Source organism: Rhea americana, unplaced genomic scaffold, assembly GCF_003343005.1.
Source record: "Rhea americana isolate MKP2758 unplaced genomic scaffold, rheAme1 scaffold_113, whole genome shotgun sequence".
NCBI classification, from domain to species: Eukaryota; Metazoa; Chordata; class Aves; order Rheiformes; family Rheidae; genus Rhea; species Rhea americana.
In genome coordinates this window covers 308974-319939 of record NW_028185184.1, presented here as the reverse complement: position 1 = coordinate 319939, position 10966 = coordinate 308974, and the positions used below count along the sequence as shown (strand labels likewise).

The 10966-nt window shown below is 36.8% G+C and overlaps 1 long non-coding RNA gene across 1 annotated transcript; it reads left to right on the top strand.

The window, feature by feature from the left end:
* Positions 1 to 2275: 2275 nt before the first annotated feature.
* Positions 2276 to 6454, top strand: LOC146600857 (uncharacterized). Its single transcript, XR_014897224.1, has 3 exons — positions 2276 to 2421; positions 5642 to 5752; positions 5965 to 6454. It is a non-coding gene; the product is annotated as an uncharacterized LOC146600857 (long non-coding RNA).
* The last annotated feature ends 4512 nt before the right edge of the window (positions 6455 to 10966 follow it).

Here is a 10966-nt window from a genome sequence, read left to right as displayed (position 1 = left end):
TTTTTATGCAACATTATTGTGCAGAAACAATCTAATAAAGTCCTGAAATTTTTGGACCAAAAGCTAAGTTAATGCTTAAAAGTTTGATTGCAAGTTCTCATAAGCAACCCAKCTCCTAGATCAGATCCAACTGAAATAACTCAAAGAACATTTATATAGATTTGATACAACATAGCCCGTATTTCTATSTCATGAGCATGAAATACAGTCTAGATAATTTTGTTTCTGAAAAATGTTCAGAATATACTTAAACATTAAAAAGGAAATATTTTATTTAAATGAAAGCCGCTATCAATATTTTCAGTCACACTGATGCTATGAACTGCACCTGCCAGAGGTCCACAGTATGAGAATGGTATAAGCAACAGCAGCAACTGATATTGGCAGAGAATATAGGCAATACAGTTCTTTGCTCTACCCACTTTTCCCTAACCCTGCAATACACCACAAGTACTAATGTTGAGATCAGTGCAAAACATATTTACAATTTATGCACTACATCATCTAACAGAGAGATGACTATCATTAAAAGAATGTTTAAAWTAAAATTGAAGCTTGAAGGAAAGTGAATCTTTGCACATGTATACTTCATTCTGACATGTGATGCATGTTYCTAAAGGTTTAACTCAGCTGCACACAGCATTTCAGGTAATTGATACATTAACTAATGATCTTTCTGTACATCTTCCTTTGTTGTGTATTTTCATGAGGTTTTGTTTTACGATAAAAATAGAAATTGTACTCTGAAAACATTAATATGCTGTTGAGTTGTACATTATTCTAATGCTAACTGAAAATCAAGTGACGAGATTGGCTTTCATCCTACACCTGGCACCATTTTATAAGCATATTTACCAGGAAACACTTACAAAATACTTCTGAAACAGCTGGCATCTCATTAATTTTATTCTGTTCTTATAAAGTACAACTATGTTTAGCTTTCTGGACTTTCTAGCATAGAAACCCCTCATTTTAAAAACCTGTTCAATATTTCACATTGGATCCAGATGCCCYGTGTCACAGGCAGATCAAAGTGTCTTGCACAAAAAAAGAAAAACTTGAAAACCCAGCAAAACCCAAAACAASGACAACAACCCCTCCCCCCGAATCTCTCTCTCCAGTTTCCACCTTCCCCTAAAGGGAGAGATCTGCAAAACGCAAAGAGTGGCAGCATTTTGTTGTTATGTTCATGGTTCTTTCCTACTGAGCGCACGTCATCAAACACCCTGCAGGAGCTTAGCAGGGAGATAAGGCGTTGGCACACGCTGCTGACTCGGTCAGCTGGCTGCATTGTAGCTCACAAGAGTCTTAAAGTTAAGAAAGTGTTACTGAAGGGACAAGCACATTTGTTCCTTGGCCCTCTACGTGGATTTAACTTGCGGAAAAAGGCACAAAGAAAATAACCCACACTGCTCCACACAAAAGCGTTATTTCGTAGCCCCAAAATGTTCTTTTCTAGACTTTCCTRTAAGACATGAGGTAATTTTCTCAAAATAACGAATACAGGTGACTGCTACACTATCTACAGCTTTTACTGAGAAAGCATCCAATAATTTTAAACAAGTTTCCTAAGAAAGATCTGACATATGTTAGTAAACCTTATTGTCCATTTATTCTTATTTCTTGAAATCTCCCTCCTCATCTGTAGCAGACAAAAGAAATATAAAACTTGTCTGTATCCTACCAAGTACAGTTAATAGTACTATAAGGGTGTATTCTCCAGTCTGGACTCCTTTGAAGCTCCCATTAAACTATCTGTGCATTTTGCCTGAAGACAAAATCGCACAGATCAGTTATTTGGAGAACACATGGTGATTTACAGCAAATATAAAATATCAGCCAAAGAATCATCTTCCGTTTTTAGAATGCTTATTATCTGTTCGTCACAACACAGCCATTCAAACATTCAGACACAACTCACAGGCGGTCATTATACCAGAATCCTTCCTGAACCAGAGAAGTTGAAAGGGTTTCTAAATACGGAGGTAAGAGAGAAATCGTTCCAACTGGAACGTACAGCATGAAGACAGATATATGAAGAGGAGGATATAGGGAGAAGTTTGGGAGACAGGCRATAACGAGCGTGCAACTTAAAAGGTGTGTAAGTGAAAAGATGCTTTTCTTTTGAATATACCTTACTGCAGTAGAATTTCTGAGGATATCCTGAAAACAAAGTTTTTAAACAGCCAAAAATATCTAGGGAGAAAGAATAATTTTGCCCCTTTGAATTCTTTTTAATCTGTTAGAAACAAATATCCAGAAAAAAAGAAGAGTGGTCCAGATGAGTGCGAATGGAAGGAAAAAAAAAATGGAAAACCAAGGAAGAGATTTCAGACAGAGCCAGACATGGGCAAGGAAGTTTTTAAAAGAAGGACGGAAATATTAACAGCACACAATRGAAAAACTTTGAACCATTCTGAGGTTAGTTTACCAAATTCTGGACAGTTATTTTTTTGGTGATTTAATGAAATTTCTTTGTATTGTACAATGAGGCTTTCTTATATTCAGGCTTCTCATGGCAGTGTAAGCATCATCTCTTGGAAGTATGGCCAAATCTACAGAATCTTTTTTATGGTATTTTTGCCCAAATTATGACTTAAATTGGTACACAAGTTCTGAAAATCTCCTCAGTTTTGAATGTCTGAAGCTCTTGATGACATTTAAATAGATTATTTCCCTGATAGAAAAYACAGATTCTGCATGATTACAAATTTTCAGACCTGTATCTTTTTTTTAACAATATTTATTAGTTTCCAGCTGAGAAAATCAGTCATTTTTGACTTGGCACAATATCAAATGCATTTTATGTTAATGCCATATTAAAGGTATTCTCCCTCCCCTCCTTTTTGGCCCATTGCCTCATTTGAACTGCAGTTTCTGGGGACTTGCCTCAGTGTTTCTTATAGTCCAGTGTTTCCAACTGGATTACTTGTTCCTTGTTGAACTGTAATTCCCAGCACAGTTCCTTGCAATTGCACAGCACAGAGTCTCATGAAGTCAAGCAAGTGCACACAATTTCTTGGATGTTTCTAATCCCTTGGGAACCTTTTTTTTTCTCCTGAAGAAAAATCTTTAAGTTCAGTCCTTAAAAGGAAGCTCTAAGTTCTGCTCTATTCTAAATTTTAAAACAGACTTTGAACATGTCTTTAATCATGTTTAAGTTGCATCTYACTGTGCCAGCAGTCCCACTGAAATCAATTCCACTGAGTTCACTCCTGTGTAGTTTATAAGAAGTTGAAATATATTAGAAGTTCAGAGGACATCTTGGAAAGAGTTCACACGAGGTTCTAAGCAATGTGCAGGCCAGTCCATGGGGCACTATTCTTTGACACCTTGGTTCAGCTGATGAACAAATTTGAATTTAAACTTAAAAGATGGTTATCCTGATACTGCAGTGGGGACATATGAAATGAGAGAAGTCTTCACGGACTACACGTTAAACTAAATACAGGTCTTCCTAGGCCAAAGTCACAGCTGTTGCTTCAAATTGTTTCTAAGACTACATAGAACTTGAAGACACATGCTCATGAGAATTATATTATTTAAACAGAAATTAAGTGAATGAAAAAGACTGTGTGGACGTTATGCTTGCAGAATTAAAAAGTGGTTTTTTGGGGCTACGTTAAATCTATTCCCAAATGACTTGCACTAAACTGAAATATGCCAGTCTTATTTTATTAATACTGTCTACAGAAGATTTATACTAGTTAAACTGTATCATTTTGAATTTATATTTTAAACCATAATAGCAAAACTTTGCCARGAAGAAAAATAACCTAAGCCTCTCTATGCTATAGTTTTCAATTTGTAAAATCTGGTTAGTTAATTCTTGATTTTTTGAAGCCTTTGTCAATCTTTCGTGTTGAGACTGCAAGCTCTTAAGTGCAAAAACCATCTTTGTATGTTAGGACCATGTTCAGCCCAATAAGACACTAACTGCAGTAAAGGCTTGCAGGTGCTACTGTAATATAAATTAGCGTTACTAATACATAATYGCTGCAGCATAGACATCCATATGAGCTCTGAAGTGCCTTAATTTTCTTACCTGCTTTCAATATACATTTGAAAGTGAAATGGAGACATATAATTCTATAGAACATGTTAATACTCATGATAAGCAAAGAAGAAAATTCTAGGGGGATTAAATGTACTTCCTTTTTAAAGAATGAGCACGATAGAAGATACTGTTTCTACAGGGACAGAGAGGCAGACTAATACTGAAAATCCTCAAATCCTTCAGAATCCCAAGTTAATTAAAATGCTTAATGAAACTTTCTTGATCATGCTAGCAAACCTTTAGCTAAACTAATAAGAAAATGTATCTGTTACTCACAGTCACAGCATGTACTTATGGTTCTTCACTGGAAAACAATAAACCTAATGCTGAGGTTTAACCTACACCAACTCAGAGGAATATTTTTCAGTTTTCCATTTAAATCATGTATTTTAAAAAAGAAATATCTCTCTCTTCCTAGTACCAATTTATACAATCTCATTCCAGACAACTCCTTTCAGATTTTAATTATTTCAGTTTTGATAACTAAGTTTAGTTAATGAGAGAAAGTAACATCTTAATTCTAATTTTTGGAAAAAAAAAGAAAAAAGGATTACTAGTCATAGTCTAAATACCTGGTATTATTTAATAATTCCACTGTCTTAAATGATCCTAATCATATAACTTTCATTAATGTGGGTGAGGTTCAGAAATGAGGAAAAAAAAATCCCTTTAAGCTTTTTAGCCTTAAGCTATTATGTTGTTCTGAAACAGGGCTATAGGAATATGATTCCAGTCCCAGATGCAATTAGAAAACAGCTTACACCTCCTTTTGTATGGATGTCCTATCATTAGTGGGCCATGGTGCTTACAATATCCTCCACATGACTGCTTTGTAACTAATCACAGATTCTTAAAACTGGAAATAGTTCTGTTGTATTGCAGTTTGTTTTAATTCCAAAGTAGATTTTATTTTTCCATTTACAGCAGAATTTAACTAAGCTTTCAAATTTTGCTTCAAAATGTTCACATTCCAAAATAAGTTCTAAAATTTGTATTTTTTCTAAAATGTTTCAACTTTCAGATTTCTTCTAATTACTGTTATATTTGTTTTAGTATTTCAACATGAAGAGTACTCTTTGATGAACCTCTTTTTTTTTTCCACTCTTATTTTTTTTCTCTCCTTTCTCCATCCCTTTCCCTTGACATTTTAGCAGTAAATTTCAACTGGACCTACTAAAACTTCATGTGGAGTGGGCCATGAGATTGTCACATATTGTTAGGCACATCCTAAGGTAAAATGCAACAAGCCAAGGCCCAAAATGATATACATTTACCAGTAGGCAGTTAATATTTTTTAAGAAATAAGGTATAAATGTATTTGCTTTCCTGAAGTTTATGACTCACTCTTATTGCCATAGACTCTAAGAAATTATATGCAAAGAAGCCAAAGTAGATTCAGTTTTGAACATTTTAACACTGAATAAATTATAGATTGCTACATCGTAACTGTACAGTTACTGAACACTTTCCTCTGTGTTTTTTACCTATTAGGAGTTGAAGAATAATCAGAAGAGAGGATCCAAGTTTTTTACATTTTATTTAACTTCTTGTATCTAATTGTACCTACCTTCTACTCCCTGGCAGCCAAAGCATGCGGTACTGTACACCTCGCCTGTAACACACAACTAGCATACCTGAGACTGATCAATCATCCAGAGGACAGAGGGTAGTTCAAGATTACCACTGTAGTCCTATGTGAGTATCATCTCTTCTGTGCTTTTCAGCGCTTTGAAGTGTCTTCTGCATACTCTGCAAGACTATTATCTAGATGTTAACTTTTTTTTCATATATTGTTGAACTAAGTTTAGTTTTTGACTTGAAGTAAAAAATATATTTTAAATAGATGGATTCAGATACGTGCAAAAGTTTAGATACTCTGCAATAATGTGCCTTATTTTGCATTACAGTCTGAGAAGAACGGCTTTCTCTTCTACGCATGCATGTACTACCATATGAGCTAAAGCACATGCCTTCACTACGAAGAATGTAACTCATACGATGTTCCAGAAAAATCCATTTCCATTAGAAAAGTAATTGCCATGAGATGAAACAGCGGAAGTAGAATTATCTACATTCAAAGGAATATGGTGGTTGGTCTCAGATCATGCAGTTACATTATTTCACTGATGATATTCTTGCTTTCTTTTCTTCCTACCTTATATTTCTTCACTCCTCAAAGATATCTACTCCACCATTATTCAAGGATATCCACACTTACCTTCACAAGTTTCAGAATATAAAAGTAGGCATAGCAGCACAATGCATTTCAAAATATTGTTAAGATACCAAGAAATAGTAAAATAGTCTTGATGTAATATGAACAGGCTAGAATCTAAAAACAGAATTTGATAACAAAATTGTTTCTGCAAGATGCTGTACTGCAAGGCACAGAGTGATACATAAATACAAACAGGATACCTTATAAATACAAAACGTTCTCATTCAGACTATTTTTGCTTCCTCCTCCTTGAGACAGGGATATGTTTTTCTTACTGTTCTTCAGGAGTAAAGATGTTCTGAGACCCTTCAATGTGAAAAAACAGGGAAGGAGCTGCAAACCTGAACATTATTATTTATATTTCATAGGGAAGTATAGTAATCAAAGAGAGAAAAAATAAGAAGGAATAAATCGACAAGTTTTCTATTTTGACATTCTATTTTCTTCTGGAAAATCAAAAGATCTTTCAAAATTAAAAGAACAGATTCAAATAAAATCTCATATAATGAATCTGAGTAATTCATATTCCGCCATTTGATTATTAGTCTGCATTAAATTTGACAGATTTTGGAGGTCACCTATTATTATGTAACGTAACTTAAAGGGAGGTAGATGCAAGCTAGGCAGAACATGGTAAAAATGTAAAGATTTCTTGTAATCCATTCAAAACTATATCTGCGACTCAAACTGAGCAGTATTTTAAATCAATGCCAAAATAATTATTTGATAATTTGGGTGAAATACACTGTATTTAGGTTCAATATAAGCTACTGACTTGGAGATGCTATTTATTTTTACTAACTCCAGTCATTAAAATAGTCTTGTTAGGTGGGAGTACTCTTTGTAAGATTAGCACATTATCCYCAGAATGACCTTCATTAATGTCTACTATGCCAGAACAGGAAAAATCTCTAATTTGTGCAAGGTGTATAGTAAAATGCCTCAATCTGTTTCATGGACAGAGTGACTATATTCATTATGCTTGTTTGACAGGATGACAAAATTCAAGCAAATTTCTATTTTGTGACTTAATTATGATTTTTTTTTTTTGGTTGAGTTCAGCCAAACTGAGCAGTTAGCATTTGTTTCAGCAACAGRTTGTTCCACATAGATGGAAATGTCTTTGACCACAGAATAAAGCAGGAAGTCTGACAGAAGACACTTCAGCCAGAAAAAATGATGGGTTTGATGGCCAATTTTCACAACGCAGCACATGTTTTAGAAATTGTTAGCTGGATGTGGTCTTGACTTTGGTGAGCAAAGCCTCTCTGACAACTCTTCACCTGATGGAGAGCCAGACTGGCTAGGACCCAGGGAAAGTATAACCAACTACCTATTACCAAGGACTGCTAGGAAAATGGACGCAGAAGAGTAACCTAATTAGCTGTTTCGTATACGGTTTATGTATACAATTCATATATATTTGACTATTAACTAACTCTCCCCTTCACAGTTACAGGCTTTCCCTCCTCTTTCATCACAGCCTTGAGCAGTTCTACCGAACAAACTGTTGAAGGGACTTTTTTGTTAGATTTGCAAAGAATTCTCACTATAGAGCAAAAACCTTTGAGCCTTTGATCTCTTTATTAATCTCCCTTTAACAGTATGAACTTCAGTCACCTATTACTCACCTAGCAGGGCTAGGAGGGTTTGTGAAGCTTGCACTGAACTTTGTACTGCTACAACTCTTAACCGGTAATTTGAAATGAGCTTGCGTACCTGGGCTGTGATTAACATTGATTTCCAAAGCACAGAAAGAGCCCAAGGTTAGCATTAAATACAGATTAGGAGGATAAAGCTATCTTAGCAACAGAATAAGCAAACTCATCAAGTTCTAGGAAGACATTCAGTCTTCCATGCAGTGTTATATGTGTTTTCTAGAAAATCAGCCAAATTTTGCATTTAAATAATTCACTCTGCTTCTGTCTTCGCTGCAAGTTTCATGTTCTTCTAATAGTGCTCTGTATACTTGTTATCAGCTGAAATACCTCTGATGATAAACTTCAGCAAAATATATGAACATTAAACATATTTCCATGTAGTGATGCAGTTTGGGCAGGAGGCTGCAGTAGAAGATCAGGTTGAAATGCCCCAGGAGATGTGTAATTTTTGTTTGTTTTTTTACTCTATCTTTGCCAGGAAGATTAACAACTACCCCAAAATATTTACAAATTTCAAAAAGCTTTGGTAATACAAAAACTGTTTTCAAAGATTCCCATCATTAATTGCAGCTAGGCTGATCATCTGCATTATGAAAGAGATTTTATCAAGCTGCAGTATCTTGAAAAACATTTCCATTCACTAGATATTCTGTCTGACTCACTACCTGGCAAAAATCAGTCATGCACACTGACTATATTAGACAATATTCATATATCCAAAATACGTAAAATAAACTGTAACAGAACCTTAAAATGAAAACTTATTAACAATCAGCATAAGATAAACTTAGTCCATAGTAGGATTTACCAAGTTGTGTGTATATATAAATGAACGCAAATCAAAACAGCACAGAATATTAGCATTTCTGTGTTAAAATTAGTTTGCCAATTTCTTCATAGTTTGGTATCGATTATTTGTAAGTAATGAGCTGCAAAACAGAAATAATTTGTAACTAAAAGCCTTACCAAAAATATGTTTAGAAAAATAGCGACATGACATCTTGGYAATCTGATGATTGAGGAATTCAGTATTTCCCACAAATGGTATCTAGATCATGCCCATTATGTTTCTTCTGTTCATTTCATGAAAGGCAAAAAATTGCCACAGACCAGAATAGTTGCACTTAATTTGTAACTACATGGAACTACAACTCCTGCTATAAGAACCATTTAAAGTCCTCTTGCTTAGCGATGATACTGAAATAATTGCAACATTACTAATAACACCAATGCTTTCTACTTTAGTCCACCTTTCAGCTGATTATCTCAAAGAGATTTTAAAACACAAACTGAGGGAGGCAGTTATTGTTATGCAGTTAATATAGAAAATGAAGCAGATGAGGGGGGGAAAGAGGCTTTCATGAGCACACACTGAATAAGCAGCAGAAACAATAGTATTAATTCCACTATGCTGCAATCTTCACTAGAAATTTCCTCAATGCCAGGCATGCAAACATAAAGGCACAATCTTTTTTTTTCATTATTTTACATTTGTGACTAAAAATTAAAAATAAACAAAATCAAAAAGCTTTCTTGAATACATACTGACCAAAAAGAAGAATTTACAAGAGAGATGAACAGAAAACAGCTAAAATTCAGAGAGCACAATGATATCTAGGCAAAGCTTTTTGGCATTAAAGTGAGCTCCCAAATAGCTGTAGGACTCAAAAGAAAAATGTAGCAGCATACATTCTTAGCTCTATTTTTAGAAGTTCAGAGATAAAACGGAGCATGATGCAGCCTATTGTAGAAACCCTGAGCTGACCTTCAGCTAGCTAGTAACACACTGCAATGTGCTGCACAGATACTAGTTACCATCTTGCTGTGAATACAGTTCAGGGCAACAATCAGGCTAACATAAAGATTAGGAGCAACTCTGGTTCCAGAATCAATTCTTCTGCACTAGCTTGAGCATTCCTGCATTGTACCACCTTTTTCTGCTTGTTTGCTTCTTTGTTTGTATGTTTGTTTTCCTGAGTCATAGAATCATAGAATCAGTAAGGTTGGAAGAGACCTCTGGAGATCATCTAGYCCAACCTCCCTGCTCAGCAGGGTCACCTAGAGCATGGTAGACAGGGTTGCATCCAGGCTGACCTTGAAGATCTCCAGAGAAGGAGACTCCACAACCACTCTGGGCAACCTGGTCCAGTGCTCCGTCACTCTCACAGGGAAGAAATTCCCCCTCACGGTCAGGCAGAACTTCCTGTGTTTCCATTTCTGCCCCTTGCCTCTTGTCCTGTCACGCGGCACAACTGAAAAGAGTTTGTCCCCATCCCCTTGACACCCTCCCTTCAGGTACTTCTACACATTGATAAGATCCCCCCTCAGGCTGCTCTTCCCCAGGCTAAACAGGCCCAGCTCTCGCAGCCGTTCCTCGCAGGGCAGGTGCTCCAGCCCTCTGATCATCCTCGTAGCCCTACTCTGGACTCTCTCCAGKAGCTCCATGTCTGTGTTGTCCTGGGAAGCCTGGAACTGGAGGCAGTACTCAAAATGAGGCCTCCCCAGGGCTGAGTAGAGGGGCAGGATCACCTCCCTCCACCTGCTGGCAACAGTCTTCTTCCCAATGCATCCCAGGAGACCATTGGCCTTCTTGGCCACAAGGGCACATTGCTGGCTTGTGGTCAACCTGTCATCCACCAGCACTTCCACGTCTTTCTCTGCAGAGCTGCTCTCTAGCAGGTCAGCCCCCAGCTTGTCCTGGTGCCTAGGGTTATTTTTCTCTAGGTGCAGGACCCTGCACTGGCCCTTGTTGAACCTCATGAGGTTCCTCTCCATCCAACTCTCCAGCCTGTCCAGGTCTCTCTGAATGGCAGCACAGCTCTCAGATGTATCAGCCACTCCTCCCTGCTTGGTATCATCAACAAATTTGCTGAGGAGGCACTCTGTCCCCTCATGCAGGTCATTAATGAAGAAGTTGAACAGGATGGGAGCCAGTACTGAGCGCTGGGGAACTCCATTAGCCACAGGCCTCCAACTGGACTCCACGCCACTGATGCCAACCCTCTGAGCTCTGCCTTTCAGCCAGTTCTC